General features: G+C 31.8%; 1 long non-coding RNA gene across 1 annotated transcript; it reads left to right on the top strand.

Annotated features, from left to right (window-relative positions):
• Nucleotides 1-8,836: 8,836 nt before the first annotated feature.
• On the top strand, nt 8,837-18,308 carry LOC149795787 (uncharacterized). The gene is made up of 3 exons (XR_016422404.1): nt 8,837-8,933; nt 9,548-9,645; nt 11,643-18,308. It is a non-coding gene; the product is annotated as an uncharacterized LOC149795787 (long non-coding RNA).
• Nucleotides 18,309-21,930: the final 3,622 nt, after the last annotated feature.

Below are 21,930 nucleotides of genomic sequence, written 5' to 3'. Positions count from 1 at the left end.
GTAGTGTCTTGATCAGTAGATGAAATTGTTGGTCAATAGATGGGATGTTAGTGAGTAGATATGGGTGCTGTACAGTAAGATGGTATCTTAGCGAGATGAATTCTAATGTTGGTCAGTGTTGTGCTTCTATCACTTAGCATAGGTATGGTCAATCATATCCGAGTCATACTTTATTTGACAGTTGAGAAGACTCACTCCGCTTTTTTAACATGACCTGTCTTCATAAATCAATTTGGTCACATAACAATGTGCGTTTAAATAATATCAAAATACACGACAAACTTAGGTTAAAGCTGGAGTCTGACCTCCCTCGACTGGGTAGCAGACATTCGCCAACAATTATTCACCAAGCGTTTTGTTGATAAATAAGTTCAGTAGCAGATGTTGTTTGCTTTATTAAAAAACACTTAAAAAATTAACAACTTTAAAGAACTAGACAATCTTTCTTAGTCCAAATGCATAACATATTTGAAAGTGTAACGATGTATTTGAGGTTTCGTTGATATTTTCAGAATGTACTCCATGGATTGCAGAATTAAACCAATATATGTCACTTAGATTATTTGTTATTTTCTCCGAATTCTTTAGTTGATAAAAAAGGCTGTATTGAACCTCATTGTTTAATTCCTGTAATGACTAGAAGTATGTAATCGTTATAACGATAATCTGCTGATCAGGAGGTGAATGGGATGGTCAGCAACAATCGTTCAAAAGTTGAATGGAAGTCAGCTAACAGTCTATAGTGTTGGTTAGCAGATGTTGGTGCAGACCACAATACGGGGCGATGATAAGTTAGGAAGAACTTGGTCAGCTGGGCCGGGATCCATTCAAACGTGCCAGGGTGGGTGAAGCAGAAGGTTTGTTCTTCAATAGGAATAAGCGGTATTGCTGAAAAATGGCAATATGACACTTCCCGCTAATCATATCATATTATGTGTTTATATACACACACACATACATATATATATATATGAAGCAATGTCATTGCCACATTAAACAAAAACACATGTCAAGGTTAGCTGTAAAAATGATTGATGTAAAAAAATGTTTGTTGGAGATATGCCTCTTGCATTTCGAGGAATAAGAGAGTGACATTTATTGAGTTTCATTATTTTCACATCTCGAAAGTTTCGCAAATGAATAGTGGAGAATCGGTACATTATCCTTTAAGACAATCATGTACTTTGCTGTATCCTTCCTAGTAATATTTTGATTCCGTATATATAAAGCACAGTTAGATGCATACATATGTTATGTCTATATCTGAAAGATTTATTCTAAATACTACAATGTAACATACCGAAAAATTAAATGTCACATATTTATGAAATATTACGTTTTCATCCAAATTTCGTTTTTTTTTTTTAAAGCTATTCAAGTAATCCTTTTCTTTACGACACACTTTGAACTGATGTAGTAAATACTTATTAACATCAGAATTATATGTCCTACTTTTATTTTTGTTGTCTAAAGGATTACATAAACAAATAAAACGGAGAGAGTGAAAGCTAGAAAGAGAGAGAAGATAACAAAGCATAAAAGCAACACCAATAATAACAAATTAATATTGATACAGTTGAAATGATATAAGCAGACGCATAATTCAAGTTCTTGATGTGATACTGTAAGCATGATATAAGTTATTTTTTTTTGTTGCTGTAAAGTCTTTATTTTGTTTTATTCAAAATGGTATATGGACTGTTATTAATTTCTTAATTCTGCGATTATAACTAATCGTATAATATCAGGTACGTTTAATTAAATTTGCGTGCGTAAAAGGTTGTGGCATTACAGTTCCAGTCTAGATTATATTCTGTATATTATATTGCACCCAGTTTTATTCCCAAACCTACATTGCTTTGCTCTGTTTAATGTTTACACCAGCTAAAGATGGCTTCGCATTCTTATATTTAAGATCGAAGCTTGATATGATCACACAATTTTAATTTTTCTTTCGTTTCTTGTTAAGATTTGAAATTGAGTTCCTAACGTTAATGCATATTTATGCAATTTGTTTATACAACATAGATATATTAAAGATAATATATAGAACACAAATCAGTGATTGCAATAACTGGAGGACTTAATGTATATATTAGTTCTGTGTGGTTTATAGTATACAAAATACGTACGAGTAACTATTCCGAATCTAGTTTTACGTGTTTGGTGGCAACTATTCATTTTGGATATCACTTTTTAGTGCATATTACATGGAGCATACTAAGAACCATTAACTTGACTTTTAACTATATTATTGATATTGAGCCTTTCGGTCCTTCCTTTCAAAGAAGTGCACTGTGCTTTGTTCTGGCATAAAATAATGTAGGATAGATTGGATTGTGCTCTAGAACAAATGTATTTCCCAATGAGTTACCTACCAAAGGTCATCAAACATCCACTAGCCGTGCGCCGTTCGAGAATACGGCTCAGCCCTAGTACTTCAAGAGGCATTGCTCTAACAATTTTGTATGTGGTGTTTGATGGCTCGCTAAACAATAGCAAATTTTATATAGAAAACATGTTTGTTTTCAAAGAAGTGCGATCATTTAATGATATAATATTTGTTTCACTAGCTTTGGGGTAAATGTGTCCTCTCGGATATCAAAGTTGTTGATACGATGTACACATCTATACACAACGAAATAATATTTTGTGTACAATAAGGGAAGTAATTACTTCATAAACTTATGTTTTTCACATTATTCTTTAAAGCATCATGAATAGTCAACCTCTTCGTTTCTCCTCGCTCTCACTACTTTGACACCAGTATTAGCAGAAGTAGAAGTAGAAGTAGTAGTAAAAACAGTAGTAATATTAGTAGAAGTCGTAGTAATATTAGTAGAAGTAGTCGTAATAGTTGCGGTAGGTCGTGGGTTCGATCCCTGGCCGAGTCATACCAACGTTTTACAAAAATGGTACTAACAGCTGCCTCATTATTGAGATGTTAGTGTTAGGACTGGTTCGCCTGGTGTAGATTAAGGTGAATGGGTGGAACTACGTGTCTGCGGCATGATGCCCCAGTGCTAGAGATCACTATAAACTGCCACACTGCAGACATCGTAGCGATAAGGCTGAACAATTGTTAAAGCTACGTTAAAAATCCAAATCACACGCACATACACATTAGTGATAGTAGTAGAAGTATTAGTAGTATAAGCAGCAGTAGTAGTAATAGTACTGGTAGTAGTAGCAGAAGCAGCAGCGATAGTAGCAGCGACAAAGCAGGGGGTAAATAGCAACATTAATATTGATTTTTTTCTTGGTTTAAACGTGAGTGATGTATGCTGACATAATAATAAAATAAAGTTTGAGTCACTGGAATTGTATTGATTTTATTAAAATTAAAGAACACTCTCTATACTAAAAGAATACACGAAATTTATTATCGGCATCGTTTATAAGGTAATCAAGATCATTTAAAGAATTATCCTCTACTTCTGAGTAATATCATTTTCATAGATTGGGTATATAACGGTACAACATAATAGACTCACATTCAATTATGTGTTATACGTTTAAATATTGTATCCCTTAGTTTTTTTTAGAAAAGCCTATACAAAGTATTTCGAATAGAATAAGAATAAGCATGGTTCAAAATGTAATCATTGTTTATCTGTTCCGATTGCTTAAGGAAGGTAATCTTACATTAGTCATATATATATATTACTGACGAATCGTTTCGGGTTGACGATATACATTCTGTATAACAACTCGTGAAACAATTGTTTTGTAAGTATCAAACAGAGGATGAATAACCAAGTGTTTATGTCATCATTTAGTTTCCTCTAAGTTAATAATCATTCGTCTTTCCTTATAGATTTTTTGTGTCAGTATTTAATTATATCTTCTATTTCCAATCGTTTAACATTATTTGCCAGTTACTAACCTATTTATGTGAGCGTTTGTCTCATAAACAATTGTTAATTAGAGGCATACAACTGTATGTTGCTGTGGTTGATGTTGCAAAACCAAAAATAATGGAATAACTTGAAGGCAGACAGTGACCCTTTCATCTAATTTATGCTAATTTGCTTAAGGAATAGTGAATATCACCCTAAACATTTTAATTAAATGAACATGATTGACATACAATTCACATGGGTACAGCACATATGCTACTCATTGCACAAGCAACGCAATTCTAATCTGAACGTGACACTGAATTATCATTTTCTCCATGCGTCAGACCTCGAATGCTGCTTAGTGGCTTAGTTGATTTATTGTTATGTTAAAAAACAGTTATCCTTACGAGCTGCAAACGATGAACATTAATTCATATTGATGTCATGTTCTACTCCCAAATATGCGACGCATATGTGAAACCAATGCCAAACTGCGAATTACGCAAGACTCCAATGTGGAACACATAAACACATTTATCTATCATATATACAGTAACGGCCATTGCAATTTATAGGAAAAAAATAATGCGTGCTCTGTTAGAAACAAACAAGAACAAAAAGATCCATAAGAAAACAAATCAACATACAACAACAAAGAAACAGTTTATGTTTAATTATCGCTAAGGAAAATGCACACGACTACAACGCGGAATATTAAGAACCGAAAGTACGGCAAATACATGTGATTATTATGTGTATTGTATGACAATCTTAAGAAAGGAGTGCATACCAATTATTAAAATGAATAGTTTTTATTGCAAATTATAAATAGTTCCTTGCTAAACTCCAGATATGGATAACGGCCTGATTATGTAGGTGATCAAACTTTGCACCGTACATGTATTATATATTAATGAAATGGAAAATGGTAATGATCTGATCAGTTAGAATGAGTGCTTAACAGTTAGTTCTAACCCGATAAATATAGCTCAGCCGTCATCTAATATTGTATTGACATAATGTCATAAATATAAATATAAAGGGAATCCTGATATGTTGTGCTCTACAATTAACATCATTCACGAGTAATCACTTTAACGTTTTCATTCATTGGTAATAAACTGATAACAGTTGACAAGTACATGGTGATTAGCGTTTGTTGTACAATATATTTGCTGTATGAGTGACACAGATTTAAAAATGTACGATGATGCATTCGTATTGACGCACACTCCAAAAAAGTAACCTTTTACTGCCAACATACTTACTATTCACTAGGATGATGGTACTATCACATTATTTATGTTTAGTCGATTGATGGGTTTAAGTACACAATAAGATCAATACTTGACAATGGGTTATTTCTTCACATTAATCAGGCACTTGTGTCTGAAAAAACTGAGTTCATTTTCTTTTATTTCAGCAGGACGTGTTCTCGGCTTAGCAACCACACATATATGTCTAACAAATGTAAGTTCTGTGTTTCATTATTGTTGCATGCAATGTTGTAACAATAGCGTAATCTGTCAAAATAGTAGTGTCCTCTGCATGTTGTGTCCCAGTGTACATCATAAAGATTTATATTTTAACATAATTTTTTTTTAAATGACCATACAACTTTGTACACGCCAAAGAAAGAGTTGAAATTTGGTGAACACATCGTATCGTATCGTAGACTAAATATTTGTATGGAAGCATTCGTTTAGATGTAAGGGTAGTAAATGATTTGCTAATATTGTTCTCCTCAAAATAACACATTATGTTACTTGTAAACATGTTTTATGTTATGCGGAATACTATGCAGCGGAAAAAGCTATATAGAACAAGACACTTTTTGAAAGGATATTACTGGTTGTTTCACATGAGCAGATTTGATACGTTACCATTTCAGGCTCAAATTATGTAACTGGCTTTTTCGGAAGTTCATTGTTTCTGTATAGCTTTCATACTATCTTTCTAGAGATATGTCTACACAAAGGTACTTGTTTACCAGAACTGCCATACATGACACTTATAGCGCATACATCAGTGTGAAAGGGTGAATCTGATCAGTATGAAAGTGTGTACAGCAATTCAAATTGTATTATTATGTTGTTGTTGTTATTGTTGTTATTATTGTTATTGTTCTACTTTTATTATTATTGTTATCATTGTTATTATTATTATTATTGTTATTATTATTATTATTATTATTAACATTATTCCCAACCTTATCGTCTTCTTTGTTACACATGATATATTATTATGTGCTAATTTAAAATAATTGTGACATAGCAAATCATTTTGGCAGGTACATGATGGTGATTTTACCTTATTTGCCGCTTTTATTAAGTCTGAAACAGACTGCACTAATGTTTGTTTCTAAATATCTTTGACAATTTAGAGGTACTCATTTATTTAATTACGGTACCTATTATAATTAAATAAAACATTTTATTCACTGAAATAGTTTTGGCCGTGTTGCCATTTCCGCTTACGCGTTTGGGAAAAACGAACTCCATGTTGTTCAAGAATATTTCTCTTATAACATTTTCAGTTCGGATAACATATTGTCATTTAAGAAAGCAATCTGTATAAATATTATGTAGTAATATTTTCAGAAGGTGGTAACGCTATATGACTTCTATAACGTTTTCTTGAACGAAAAAATGTACTAATATATTTACTCAGTCATTACGTTATATATATGTGTTAGTTTTTATTAATATTTTAATTGTTCAAACTTTTGAACACTTATTAAAATGCAATTTCATCCTATATATATCTTCATATTAAGCATTTCTACTGTAGAGCATTTTGACTTGCTGATTTTTGTGGAAGGTAAGTAGACTTAGTGTATCGGGATTAAAACATTTATGTAGATTAATGGATACGTGATCATAATATGGAATTGTTTCTAATTTATTGCTTGTATTTAAAACGACGTATTTTTATTTCATATCTACCTTTATTATTAACCAATACCTCCAATCTTTCCCCAAATATTTTAAATTACATGTGTCGTTTATCTCGCAGTATTTCAATTTTAAACAGCTAAAACAGTGGATTTATGTGTTCGTATCATACACTAATATTGTCACACCCTGCGAACACATTAACCGATTGTGACATTGATTTTCAAATTAGCAGCATGCATCAATTCTACGTTTGAAATAATGACCTCAGGTTATATTACAGGAAATTAAGGAAATAGTTTGCACACAATTACGCATACAAAGTAGACTCATTGCAATATGTACTTTCCCGAAGAATAAGTGATTTGTATATCTTGTTATATTCAATGGTGAAAAGATAATCATTGCGTTGGTCAAGCCAAACAAATACAAAGGCAATATTTCCTTAAATCTGCCAGCTTTGATAACCTCGTAGTTTAATGTTTGGTTAATGTTTGCATACTCTGCTATGTACATGAATATATATATATAAGCTCCTACTATTGTTATCTCGTTATTCCTTGTTGTTAATCCTTCCCCATTTAAATTAGGCATTGTTTATGTTATCGTTACTTGTATGATGATTGGAGATACTACTGTGTGATGTTGCGCCTAGGTGAGTGTACCACCCTATCACAGATTTAGGTCATTGTCGTCAATCGTTTCATTAAGCTGTGATGGCTGCAATAGCTAATTTGACTTTCAATCAGTTTTCTGTTTAATTGAATTTTTTCATGGCATTCATATTTTGGAAAAATAATGCCAGGTCATAAGTGTTCTGCGAACATAATTCAAGTTTATAAAACATATTCAAGACCACAATTGTTTTTTGTACATTGGAAGCTGAGAGTACATGCCGAATCAAGAAATTATCTTGCACATTTTTAATATCCCGTTGGTCCCTATCCTCTTCGAAGAAAATGTGTTTGAGGGTTAAGATTTGCACAAAGAAACATTATATACTTTCTTAAATAAGACATCCTGATGCATTGCTTGCACTCAAGAGGAAGAATAAAAAAAGTATGGACACAAGCTGGCAATCGCCAGCAAAATATGTCTTACCTAATCTGAAATAAACTTTATGCGTATTATATTATTCAACAAACAATGAATACTTTATAAGATCATGATAATATAGAACACAAGACGGGTTGCACAAAACTGTACCATTGCAATCGAACATAGCTTACGTGATGCTACTCGCGTAAGGTGCCAGACCTACTGAGTGTTGACTTCGTTTCATCATGATAACGCCCTCGCACGCAAATGCAAATTTTAAAATGCAGACCTTATAAATTTACAGCACGGAATTCGTTTTGTTGCACCTGTTTGATGTTTTCAAAAAGTTAAAGATCCGTTACAAGAAAACCATGCCTAAAGCAGATAAGAACTTAGAGATGCAACATCTGTCACATGATGTACTATTGCAAAGTAGAGGCAACACAATTGGAAACGTTTCATAAGTTGAATGGACGTTCCTTTCAAGAGGACTAATACGACCAAAGACAAGAACTATGGTTCAGATGGGTTAACTCAGCTTACGTCATCGGGAATGTGTACGTACATTGGTTCCAGCGAAGTCCTAATCCAAACATGTGTACATTTCTTTGATGATCGAAATTCTACCAAATCCAGGTAAGAATATGCATATATGACTAAACATTCTAGTTTAATAACTTTATGATTAACTATAACCAACGCGTAAACTCCTAGGGCAAAAATGTGCAAAATGAAATGTCGACCCTCGATTGTGTTCCCATAAATACTATTTCGAAATGCTTTGGGTAACATTCCATCCAAAAATTGCATATTACTAGTTGATAGGACTAGGGTATGTTGTACGGAATTCCAGTAACAAATACTTTGCCTTTGTATCTCAAAGGTTATTGAAACTATGTAGATTTCCAGTCATGCTATCCAAGCCTGCATCTGCAAGATTCAACAAGGAAAATATATAAAGGTTACTTGCAAAAAGCCCTTAGCAACGTAATCAGCAGTCTTTGTACTATAAATACCCTTGAATTGTAATGAGGCACTCTATTAAAAAAGAAATGGAGCAGTTGTATGCCAATATACAAGGATCAGTACATGGGCAGCGGTAAGAGTTTTGATCACACAAGAAGAAAATTCTTTTGCAAACAGTCTTCAACGATAACGGGTATATATTTGACAAGGAAGAACTTTGTGATAAATCTTGTATGTTCTCATTAATATTTCAATAATACACTGGAACTTAGGAAACAAATCTGGGTTGAAAGGATACAAAGGCAGGAAGGATAAAGATCATATGATATTATTTTATCTCTAAGAAAACTATATTTTTTTTTGTAATTAGCGCAAACGATTATTAAAACATAATATAACTTGACAGATGTTTCACCGGTAGCTACGCTGTACCTTTATATGAAAGAGATCGAACACGTAAAAAAATGTGTATAGAGCAGGCTAAAATTACATTTTCAAACGTGTTTTAAGCTCCATTATAATAGATGTAATTGTAAGCGCATGCGAATATTGTGACATATGCATATTATTTACATGCATTAACCGGCTCAGAAATACTTATATGGAATGATGTTCAGATCGGAAATGATAAGCTAGATTCTAGGCAAATAAGTTATAAAGTATTACCGATTTCATAATACTATGATATAAGCATCAAAAAATTGGATTAAACTATTTTCTACTTTTTATGTCAAGCGTCTTCCCTAAATTATACTAGTTGTACTGACCGATAAATGTTATTCTCTTTCGCGTTCTTTATCCTTGCAGAATAACGGATGCAATATTTTTCATAAACAATCAACAAAAATCCGAATTGGTGGTTATTTTCACGACGATGAGTTTGCCGATACGCAAATTAATCAAATGTAAGTAGCTTTCATGATTTTTTATGTTCTGTCATACCAACATTGTGTAAAATGATCAGTGCTACTTTTATTTTGCTGACTATGTATCTCGTTTATGAATATCGTTAGGTTATCGTTGAAGTCATAGATCTTTTCGTATAACTGCCTTTTTGATAAACTAATAGTTTGTGCATGCGTTAAACGGTATGCTTATGCGCATGTCTTGAATTTTGTAGGTGGTCTTTACAACATAATAGCATTATGCACATTCGCACTTGTTTCTGAATAACAATTCTGGGATAGTGAAACGCGTGAACTTTACGTATATTCTTGGTGTAAACAGAAACACTTTAAAATAAATAGGCTTATCCATTTTACATAGATTTACATTATGAGATAGCGTAATGATCCGAAAAATACAAACCGGTTAGCAAAAACATTCATTGAGACTAATGTAATTAATATTTCCACATCATACTTTTGAATCATGTTTATCCACATTGTGCAAAACCGTAGGTTTAGACAGGTTTCAGTGTTTCCAAACCTAATGTTTAATGTAGGTATACGTACGAATGTGTTTTGTCTGTTCTCCAATTACTTGTCATTGGTCAGAAGAAACAAAGCAATTGCTTGCAGACTTACACGGAACCATTTTTTGACAATTAAATTACCTAAGCTAGTCAGTCCATAGCATGCTCTAAATCCCACGGTTGCATAGGAGACATCATGGCCTGTCAAACACAATTTAATATTTTAAAATGTAACAACTATTGTGTTGCTTATCTTTTACTTTATCCGCTATTTTTCTGATATGCAGCATGTTCTTCTTTTCATTTTACAACCAGTATAAAAGCCGTATGGATGTTCTCTGTTACAAATGCCAATGAATGCATTATCGTTTCAGTTTGCATCTTTAACGACTATAATGGCTGATAGCAAATTAAACTAAGTAACAGATAAATGAGAAAACCAATAAAGTTTGTAATATTTTAATAACTAATTTAATTCAGCATAATACAAAATTGAAAAGAGATGAGATGCAAAATAGTTATAGACTGGTAAGAAAAACAGAATGGTACAGAGCTAAGTTAATTTCCAGTCTACCAAGGTATATTTATTTTAGTTTTTAAATGTACAGAATACTATATATCATTGACCTGATTCTTTTATAGAAACATGTTCAACATATGCTGACCTAACTGCACATTTGATTTAATACTTTATTTTCATACATAGATTATGATGAAAACAAGCTTACATATTAGGTGCAAAACATTTCAGATGTATAAATAAATAATTAGATGACATATAGGAAAGTGTATTTTCTATATTTAATTTCCTTTTTGTTATTTACTAAATTAAGATAATTTAGTAGGGGTCCTGCAAATTATTTACATTCAGTAGATGACTTTCTCATTATCTAAGTCTAATAACCCCTAATAAACAAATACGGATACGAAAATGTGTGTAGGCTTCTGTCAAGCTGAATGAATTGCTCTTTTGTTGTAATATTCTCCGTTATTAACATTTCAAACGTATATTGGTCTGTCAGTTTATTTGTGTCTTAGTTTTAGTTTACTTTCAAATGTATGGATTGGATGTGAAAATTAATTGTCTAGATTGCATCAATAGTAATAGTAATACTCACTAGCAATTGGTACTGATATATGCTTTTATTATCATTACTAATAGTATGATGTAGTCACTCACTTACACTTATAAACATGCACAATTCTTCTTTCTGACAACACAATTTTGTATTTGTAAAAGAAAACATCTTTGCAACTTAAACAGCAAATTAATTATCTGTAGGTAAAATGACATATTTTTGTGTGGAAGAAAAAGCAAGAACCGTTTCTTTGTATTTAGAAGGTGTGATGCAGTAATGAATATATTCTTCCGATTAGTGAAAGTGTTAGAAAAATCATTAAAGATGATTTATTAATTACTAAAAGTAAGAAGTTCATTATGAAAATGTATTATCAACTGCTTGCATATTTTACATTGATTCATTCCAGGTTTGAGTTGTTTTCTGGTGCTGACAAGCGTGCTGCTTTTGTGCTTCTTATATCTCCACATAACGACTATTAACATTAAATGGGTAAACACAGATGTCAGGCGTAGTGGTGTGAAATTGTATATTTCTCCATTGCTTATGGGCAGACTAGGAAACACTATGTTTCAGTACGCGGCCGCCTACGGAATAGCATCTGAGAAGGGCATGAGTGTGCTTTTATCAAGAAATTCTTTGATTGCTAGAACTTTTAAGGTTGATGGAGATGTCCTCGAAAACCCTACGCATATGTGTTCTTCGTTTCTTTTCTATCGCGAACTCGATTCCAATTGGGCAGTATACAACCAGTCTTTTTTAGCTCGGATACCCAGAAACTCCAGCGTTTGCATACAGGGTTATTTTCAATCATATAAATACTTCAATCATGTCAAAGATGCAATAAAGAAACAATTCCTGGCATTCTCCAATGAAACAAGTACAAAGGCGATGAAGATAATCCAGGAAACAAGGCAGTACTATTTAGCCAAAAAAAATATCATTAACGTCACCTTAATTGGAGTTCATGTGCGTAGAGGGGATAGGCTTAGTACAACCGAGGTGCAACTTGGGTGTAAGGTTGCGCCAAAGGAGTATTTTATTAAAACCATGGATTATTTCAATTCTAAGTATAGAAACCCTGTTTTTGTTGTATGTGGCGAAAACCAGACGTGGGCAAGAGAAACTGTGCCTTCAAGATATAATGCTGTTTTTCTCAATATGAGTTCAACGCCAGATGTTGATCTTGCCATTCTTACCATGTGTGATCACATGATCGTGTCAATAGGTAGTTACAGCTGGTGGGCGGCATATTTGAATGCAGGAGAAATTGTGTATTACAAAGACTGGCTCTTACCTGGTTCATATTTATACAAGGGTTATAAACGTGAGGACTATTTCCCGCCAGAGTGGATCCCGATGTAATAAAAATAAATGTTGATTTATAGAAACAGAAACGTAGCAGACAGCCGAGAAGTGTAAAACGTATTTATCATACCTACATTAGCATGATAATTCATTTATTACAGCAAATATAAACGGTTCTAGTTTGTTCAAGTCCTGATCATGTTTGTTGTCAATATAGCAAGTGGTACGTAAAGTAAATGAAAACTGATATTCGTAGCGTCGTGAAGTCCAGTGATCATATACAACACTGTGTAAAATAGACAATGATTCGAGAAAACCTTACACAGGTGTGTCTTAGTATATTACAATCGTGTAATCAGGGACTCGTTAATCTGTGTCATTCGCGTCATCTTTAATGAATACTTGTCTCTATGAGGAGTATCAATTAGACGTACCAGCATATGATTTGCACTATTGTGTCCATGGTAGCTCATGCGCACATCACTAACACCTTAGCTAGTATGTTGTAAGCCGAATTATGACATCTCGACGTTTTACATTTTAGGACTAATGTTTTCTGTTTGCCGTAAGTAATACCTACCATCTAAGAATTATTTGATACGAAGGCTCTACCAGGATTAACCTATTATGAAAATAATGTCTGAAAATGTGTAACTTACAGCTAATTCAGAACATTGTTGGATATTAATGTCAATGTTATTTACTCATAGCTACTGAAAAAAAAAACATTATATTGGGGCACTGCCACTCATTAATCTATATTTTTCCAACTCGTGTAGACAGCTCCAAATTTGATCCAGAGAGTTATGGTTCGTACCTATCGCAATAATTCTAACGGTGGTAATTCAAATTATTCTCTCGTGCTGGAAATAAAAAAAATTTGTCTTAAATCTCTAATGCGAATCTATACCAAACCGACCAGGCAAAGTATACATTTTCATTTATAACATCAGCATTTAATATACAAGCTCATAATCAGCTTCTGGAAACGTAATATGACGTTTTCCTGTATCAGCATGATGTGCAATGGGCAGGTTTGATAAATTAGAAATGGGGCGACCCCAAATCAGCTGTGGTACTAAAAAAATTGTGCGACCGCATTGTCCGTCCGATCTCAAAACTTTATGCTGCAACATCAAGATCATTCCATTGTTCCGATACGAAGGACGAACAAATAAATTAAGAATATATTCTTTACTTGCATTCAGCACTACGAGTTTCCTATATTAATTCCTTCAGGAACAGCACCTCTATACCTACATCTATACATCACCGAATCATGTTTTGTATCAATCAAATTATGAGTTAATGCTATGACAATGTGGTATTCCAGTGGTCCTCTTATATATAAGGCCCTTTGAAAGAAGGGACATACCATAATAGGAGTCCACTTTGTTCCGAATTACAGTAATTTGTTTCAAACATTTCATTTTCATCTCCGAAGGCAATTTTTGGTGTGCAGAAGGAATGGATCTCTTCCATTATTCACTCAAAGGTCTTTAGTAAACAGATCTTGTTAAACAAATTTGAGTCATGCATGTGAAGTTGAAATATAGGTCAATGCGGCCTACTGTTCTTATCATGCTTTGGTGGTAAATTCAGAAGGGCTATGCGTTGTATCTAGTGTAAACCAGATCTCTTCATACACCGTTTCAGAACATTGAATAGTAATAAATAAATAATATTATTTGTATTCAATATTTGTTAGCAGTAATGGCTAGATAACAATCTTATCGCCATTGCAGTACTTTTCGGTCTTTGACCTAAAAGCTGGAAACTATATGGTCGTACGCCTAATGCAAAATTGAACAATACCACTTGAAGATGGTACAAAGAATAAATTGAGCATGAAAATGCACTACAGAAGTCCGAATGTCCTGGTCAAGTTAGCAAGACATGTACATAAACGTTTAGGTAAATAAGCTAGGATCATTTTTGACTAAATATTTGCATTGGGTTAATGGGCCTTTGCTACACCTACAGTGTTCAAACATTAGAACAACAAGTCTATACTTCTACACTAGCATGTAAAATATCATGACCGATACCATGTTAGTTTTGTGTTTGTTTACATCTACTTTAGACACCTATTTACGTTTTGCAGTTGAATTTCTCGAATTCCTGAAATCATGGACCATACAAAGTTGCTCCAACATATACACACTGTGGCTATTTAATTACAAGCATACTAAATAAACTGGATTTAGATATTTGTTCAGTCTTTTTCCCCGTTGTTCAACTTTAAGAAATACAAGATATATCTCCTGTAAAATTTTGTTCAGAAAATACATATCAATGTCAGCTAATTAATTTAATTTAACGTATTTTATTTAGTAAGGCACAATCGAACAATCCTTAAACTGAGAGATAAAGCTCAAGTTTGAGAGTGTTTTTTGAAAGGTAATCTATTTCTAAATTCCTGAAATATATATATGTCACGACTAGAATGTATTATACTACATAATAGTAACGAAAAGCAACAAGGGTCGAAAATGTAACTTAGGCCAAAACATTTGGTATAAATATGTAATCTTGTTATGCTCTCGTTTCTTGTCAAACTAACCTTAATTCATATCAGCTATATTTCAATTTCATCAAATGATTCGAAATAAATCATGCAATATTTTGGACTTATATTCTTCATAGCGATATTATGGATTGTTCTGAAGAGGTAATTTTATATGGTGAAATGTGTCGTCTTAAAATAAATTTGCAAGTATATTTAGGGACTATTGCATGAAGAAAAAGATATGTTATATGTTTTAAATGTGATTCCTTGTTTGTACGTGCAACTAAATATTTTGTATCGAACATGATACATTTTAATTGCGTTTTTACTAAGGTTTTGAACATTCGATAACAATTGTATCCTTTTTTTGGAAATTTGCATAATTACGATTCATCAACATCGAAATGAGGCGCTTGAATATTAATGTCATTGAGCAATGTGATGATGCAAGCGTCTCCTTGACATACTTTAGGGGTTATTCTGGATTTTGCTGTGACAAAATATAACAAACAGAAATGTAGTCAGAAGAAATGTATTTATGGATGGTGTTTTCCATTTTAATAGTTCTATGCTTAGGAAGAATAGAAACAAATTTTTCATAATCAAGAAAGTTATGTTACATTAACGTTTTAGTTTCTTATGCTTGACCAATATAATAACAGTTGTTGATTGTTTCAAAAAAATGATAGCTTATTGGAGTATCAATATCTGTTGTTGTTTTTAAATTTAGCATCGGAATAGAAACGTAATTATCACAAAGAATGAATCGTCTGTATTTTGTTTCGTTCTTTGTTCGTGTACTAGCTTCTGTAAGTCAATATATTAAATATAATGACATTCCTATACTTGAAAATGATGTTGATTTCATTCAAAATAATATACAGTTCTATCCAGTGGAGCAAAAGTCTCTCTATTTAAAGATGAAGATTGTTTTAATACAAAAACTAAATAAAGATAAGAACAAAGGAAAGACAGAGGACATGCGTACACTATTAGACAGAAACAATTGGCAATTATGATTTAAATGTAGGTCATTGTGCAAAGACATTTATTAAACATAACTGATTTATTACAGCGGAAAATATTGGAAACTATAATCTGAGAAAGATAGAGATGTTGAAAATTAGGGACATTAGATGCAAAATTGCTAAGATGCATCCTTGAAATTTGCAGATTTACCTGGCTCTGTTTAGTACTATAAAATATTCGCATTTGGAATATCAAGGACTAGACTGGATACTGATGGTTTTATTTCCATAACGATGTCTCTCTCAAACTGACAATACGATACATGAATTTTAACTTGGGCAAATATAGACCAGCAACCTACAAGAACAGTCTGGCTTTCTATGGCTTAGTAGTTAAGAAAGGAAGTAGACTGTATAGCACCATTGACTTTAGAGACAAATATTTTGATAAACATATGACGAAAATATTTATTGTATTTGCTTTTTTAAAAAAGAAAAACAAATGTTATTTTACGATTAAGAAGCAGATGCATTTTAATTATGTATACAATAGTTGACAGTCTTGAGTTTAAACGTATCGGAGAATTAAAGCTTGTACATGAAGCAAAGCATTATGGCAAGAGACATATACATTTCAATTATTAGAAGACAATTTAGCTAAAATAACTTCAAACGTAGATCTTTGAAATCAGGAATGTTTGCTTTTCTAACGTTTTCGTTAAACAACATAGGTCATTACAATGTTATTCCATACTTATGTCGGTGCATGCAGTTTGAAAAACAATTGTGTTCCACTAAAGCATTGAATGCATTAAAAACAAGCTGAAACAAAGATCTAAAGCTGAAAGATTATTGGTAAAAATAGCAAACATAGTTCACATGAGTATAAACTGTGCAGGAACACAGTTACAGCAAATATAATTTCATTCCCTATTTGAAAACAAAAGAAGGACGATTTTTGTACTATATGACTATGAAAGTATTATAACCATGGTTGGATACTGTTTCAAAATGACAATATGCTGCCTAAAATCTTTTCATGAACACATGGCGAAATATTTTTTCAAATTAAGTGTTTTAAAATCAACTATGTTTAAAAACATATAATCAGTACCTGCTACATTATCTGTACACAAATAGTAATTGGTTTGCAATTCAGAAATGAATACTTGATAAAACTATTAAGTAATGGAAAACAATTTAATTTTCAGAATCAGCATCACAGAAATTTTAATGAACTGAGTGAGTGTCATTAAGTTAAATATTGTGAAAACGAACTTCATAAGGAGATCTTATCTAAAGATCATGCTCAAGTGAAAATCGACCAATTTTTCACCTAGACTGAAATTGAGTGAAATTGACCTGGTACAAAGTATTAACAAAATTCATAACAAAATTTAAAAATATCGAATGATGATATTCACGTTTGTGTTTTAATACTAAATAACAATACAAAAAATAAAGAAATTTTTTTTTTATTTTCTTCCATGCAAACCTTGGTGCAAGTAAATTTCCGTTATTAGTTAAAAGTATTTAAGAAATGAAGGGAAGACACAAGTACACTTATCAAGAGAAACATATTCTACTACTATAGAAGCTGCACTAGAAATCAAGGGTGAAATACGTGATAACAATTAAGTAAAGACGGTGTTTTAGGAACTAGGTTGGGAATATTAAGGAGAGTTTCAAACACTAATTCAAGATAAATAATTTATTCATATATTTATGAATCCCCTTTCCGACGTAAATGTGGTCTGTTTTTTGAATTGTAATACCTAGGTTTTAGGACAATTAACGCCAGTCAGTGCGGAATCCGTAATGGTACTATTAATGGTACTATTGTATCTCTATTTCCGATTTGCAGACTTTCCATGATATGTACTGAATATTGAATATTGCTCAGTTTATATCCATATTATCTTGCAAATGAAGGAGTTTCTACATAAAAAAGACTTTGTTTATAGAGTAATCTTTTCATTGTTGCTCTTTTCTTCGTAATATCTGTACTGTCCTCTGTGATTCATATTAACTCACAAACATCTTAATTTAAATTCATTATTGATAGTTTCTTCATGAATTCTGCACATTTAGTTTGTTTGATAGAACTTGGCTTAAATTAAGTTTAGACAACTACCAGAATTTAGACTGAACATGGATACCGCTTGATCTTATTTCTAATTATTACTTGCTTTGATGATTTTAGCTTATATTCTGTATCCCATGATCAAAAATAATAACGGAAAGCTTGCCCAGCCCAGCAAAATAACAGAATATATATTTTAGAAAAACAGCTTTATTTTATTTGTTTGTGTATTGAATTATTAATTTAAGACATACATGAAAAGACATGTGCATGAATCGCTTGTTCACTTTACTCATATATATATATATATATATATATATATATATATATATATATATATATATATATATATATATATATATATATATATATATATATATATATATATATATATATATATATATATATATATATATATATATATATATATATATATATATATATATATATATATATATATATATATATATATATATATATATATATATATATATATATATATATATATACATATATACATATATATATATATATATATATATATATATATATATATCTATATATATATATATATATATATATATATATACACATATATACATATATATATATATAATATTTATTATCACACCTTTCATCTTCCAGTATTTATTTTATTTATCACCTCCGTACTGCATTAATATAGATAACTACGTATCTCACGAATTTATGATATCAGGTTTATGCAAAAAGTGAGAATGGTTAAAAATTGTTCCAGAAGAATCCTGACACCATTGTCAAAATAAATCAATACAATTCCAGCTGACCTTTCCATTGTTAGTCTATACATTTTCCATCTATACATTGATGCTTGTTATGTGTACAGTTGATACACATGTGACCAACAAATGGCATCATTTATGTTTATGCCGCCCATTGTTGTCCTAGCAGATGGAGCCATTCATTAGTTTATTTAATAGTGTTTAATTTATTTCCACTCACTAACCTAAATATAATCAATTCAATTACTTTCCATATCTATCACATTAAATGTATATTCAAATTGTATATGTTGAATATCGTATGAATTTAAAACTTTATCCAGCTTTAAATTATATATCTTTTATGCGATTAAGCGATCTTTACATTTATATCATCGTTGCCAATGACACACATTTTATTCTATGTAATCTCAAGTGTTGCTTTCTTGCCTTTTAGGTCAGATTGTTGCTCTCAGTAATGCTATTTAAATATTTCCTCCAAATGTTACATTCTGTAAACTAATAATAGAAAACCTGATACTGCAATTAACGTTTGACTAAATATGTATAATACATAATACATTTCCTTGTTGCTAACTTGAATCTAATATGGTGTTATCCTTAAAATGCAACGAGTACTGAATGCCGTTCCTTAATATATATATATAAACAAAACCAAATGGAAATTCAATTTCACTATACAGCAAACAATTCCTTTTTGTAGACATTATCTGGTTGCTGTTTCACAAACTTATTTAACCATGGTCATAACACTCGTATAGTCTCTAAAGCCCGTGTTACGTTCGTCTACCGCTTTTATGATTAGCTTGCGACGTAACGTATTTACGTGACATTCACTGATTGTATGATATTGTTCAATTTATAAACATTTAACGTACAACTGCCCCAATTACGACTCAAGTATACCTTCACTTTTTATTGCCTTTACCAGTCGTTCATAAAATAAGTCCTATTTTGTATAGTGTCATTAAACTCTCTTAATTATCAACATTGTTTCATACTATTTTAAATCAAAATTTTAATGACAAATGTATCTCATATTTAAGCCAATCCATTGCACTGATGTTGTATGTGTAATATAATTTGGTCTCAACATGATATGACTTTCCACATTTAAATCTTGATCGTAGTTCGCAACGGATACTGTGCCTTTATATCTTTCTAACATATATTTCATCTTTGATAATTAAACAATATTTTAAAGACTTATAATACTGTTTGAAAGTTAAGTTCTCACATTTAACATATTCTCTTCCACATAGTTTTCGTTTTATAGATATTTAAGTAAATATAATGTATAGGATCACCTGAATTCTTTATCCGTGCGTTATATGTATATGTATTATTATATCTTCTAATTTCTTAAGCTAATTACATAATAACTATACATGTTTGAATTGTTATTGACGATTGTACTTTTACAAACTTCAGACTTAAAAGGGAAATGGGTTTGGGTATAACGTTAAGGATCTTTAAAGTCGCATCTGATAGGATATCATCCTTGCATGAAATATGTATTGAATAGTATTGGCATAATATAAACAATAGGAGATAAGATACAAATTTCTCACCCATGCGACAGAGAAATATACTTGTTTTGCTAGCCTTACTTTTCTTGTCTCAGTCTAGTCATCTCAGACCAATCGTCTCAGTCAAGGTTCCCAGGCGCTCAGAACTACTTCAAAAAAAGAAACCCTTGTTGTCTTATGCTCTGCCTGTCGTAGTTGTAATAACATCAAACGACAACAACAACAACAACAAATATATAACAACGTAGTAACTTAAGGTAAATCCATCTTTGAGAACACATAATAAAAAACATTTCGATAGAGACAAAGACACAAACGCACACGATGTGGAACTTTTTGATATTATGCTATTTCGTTCCACACAGCATGGTCAATTTCATCTATATGCAGGCCTAGCTCAGTACATTTCTCAGGTCAGCGTCATTAAATGTAGCTAAAGCTACCTGACTAGTTTTATATACTTTGTGTGGAACAATTTATATACTGTTAGCTAAATGTAATGACGCTGACCTGAAATATGTCAGGGCTACAGATTGGATACAACTCTAAAGACTATAGACCTATACATTGCATAGCCTCCCAACTCTCTTAACAACTACGGAACACTTAGTAACAGCTAGAAATGTGTTATATAAAACGTGCGTTATTCTAATTTTGTTAATCATCTCCATTGTGCTTCGGTTGAATCAAAAATATACCTACAATATTTAAATACAAATAATGCACTTACCAGCCAGAAGGAATCATTTATCAGTCAGTATCTTAATCCATAAGCAAATTTCACTGTAGCACATATTTCCAGGAGAGAAAAATAAATGGTCAAAGAATCCGTGAACTTAGAAGTTTAGCACATGGCTATCCGCTACAGTCCGTTTTTTTTTTTGAGGGTCTATTATACATGAGGGTAATTTTAAAATCAATATTAAGGACAACACAAGTATGTCACACATTGTTTCACCTCCTCCAAAGAAAATACTATTTACATACGATAGTGACACAGAACTCTAATTACCAATGAATGATCTAAAGAAAGATGTTACTCTTCGTTACAGATTATACTAAGTATAACTACAGCAGAGCTGAGTAGCCAATATCGTTTTATTATTTGCACTATAACTTTTCAAAATTGGAACTGATGAAAATAAAACAGTTTCTTGTAATAAATATTAATTAGTTATTGTCAATTTCATACAACATCCATATATTAAATGTGATAATACCTCATTATTATTCGACGTTTTATGTTGTTATTTTTTCTTTGCTCACGCGTATAAACTGTATACTTCGGATAACAACGGTCACACCACAGCCCTCATTAACATATTTATATTCATGCGCCGTATGTAAGCATTGGACACTATTGCAGAAATCTCTTTACCTTAAAAGAAAATATTGGGTGAGAAAAATAATCTACGTTGGGATTTGGACGGATAGAAGGAAATCCCAGTCGCGGGGTTTATATTATATATCTCTCCACTCGGGCAAGACTCGCGGGGAGACAAATCATATAAACCCTTGACTGAGATTTCCTTGTCTCAG

The sequence above is a fragment of the Sinohyriopsis cumingii genome, chromosome 7 (assembly GCF_028554795.1).
Source record: "Sinohyriopsis cumingii isolate HCF-2022 chromosome 7, ASM2855479v2, whole genome shotgun sequence".
NCBI lineage: Eukaryota > Metazoa > Mollusca > Bivalvia > Unionida > Unionidae > Sinohyriopsis > Sinohyriopsis cumingii.
This window is presented reverse-complemented; position numbering and strand designations above follow the sequence as displayed.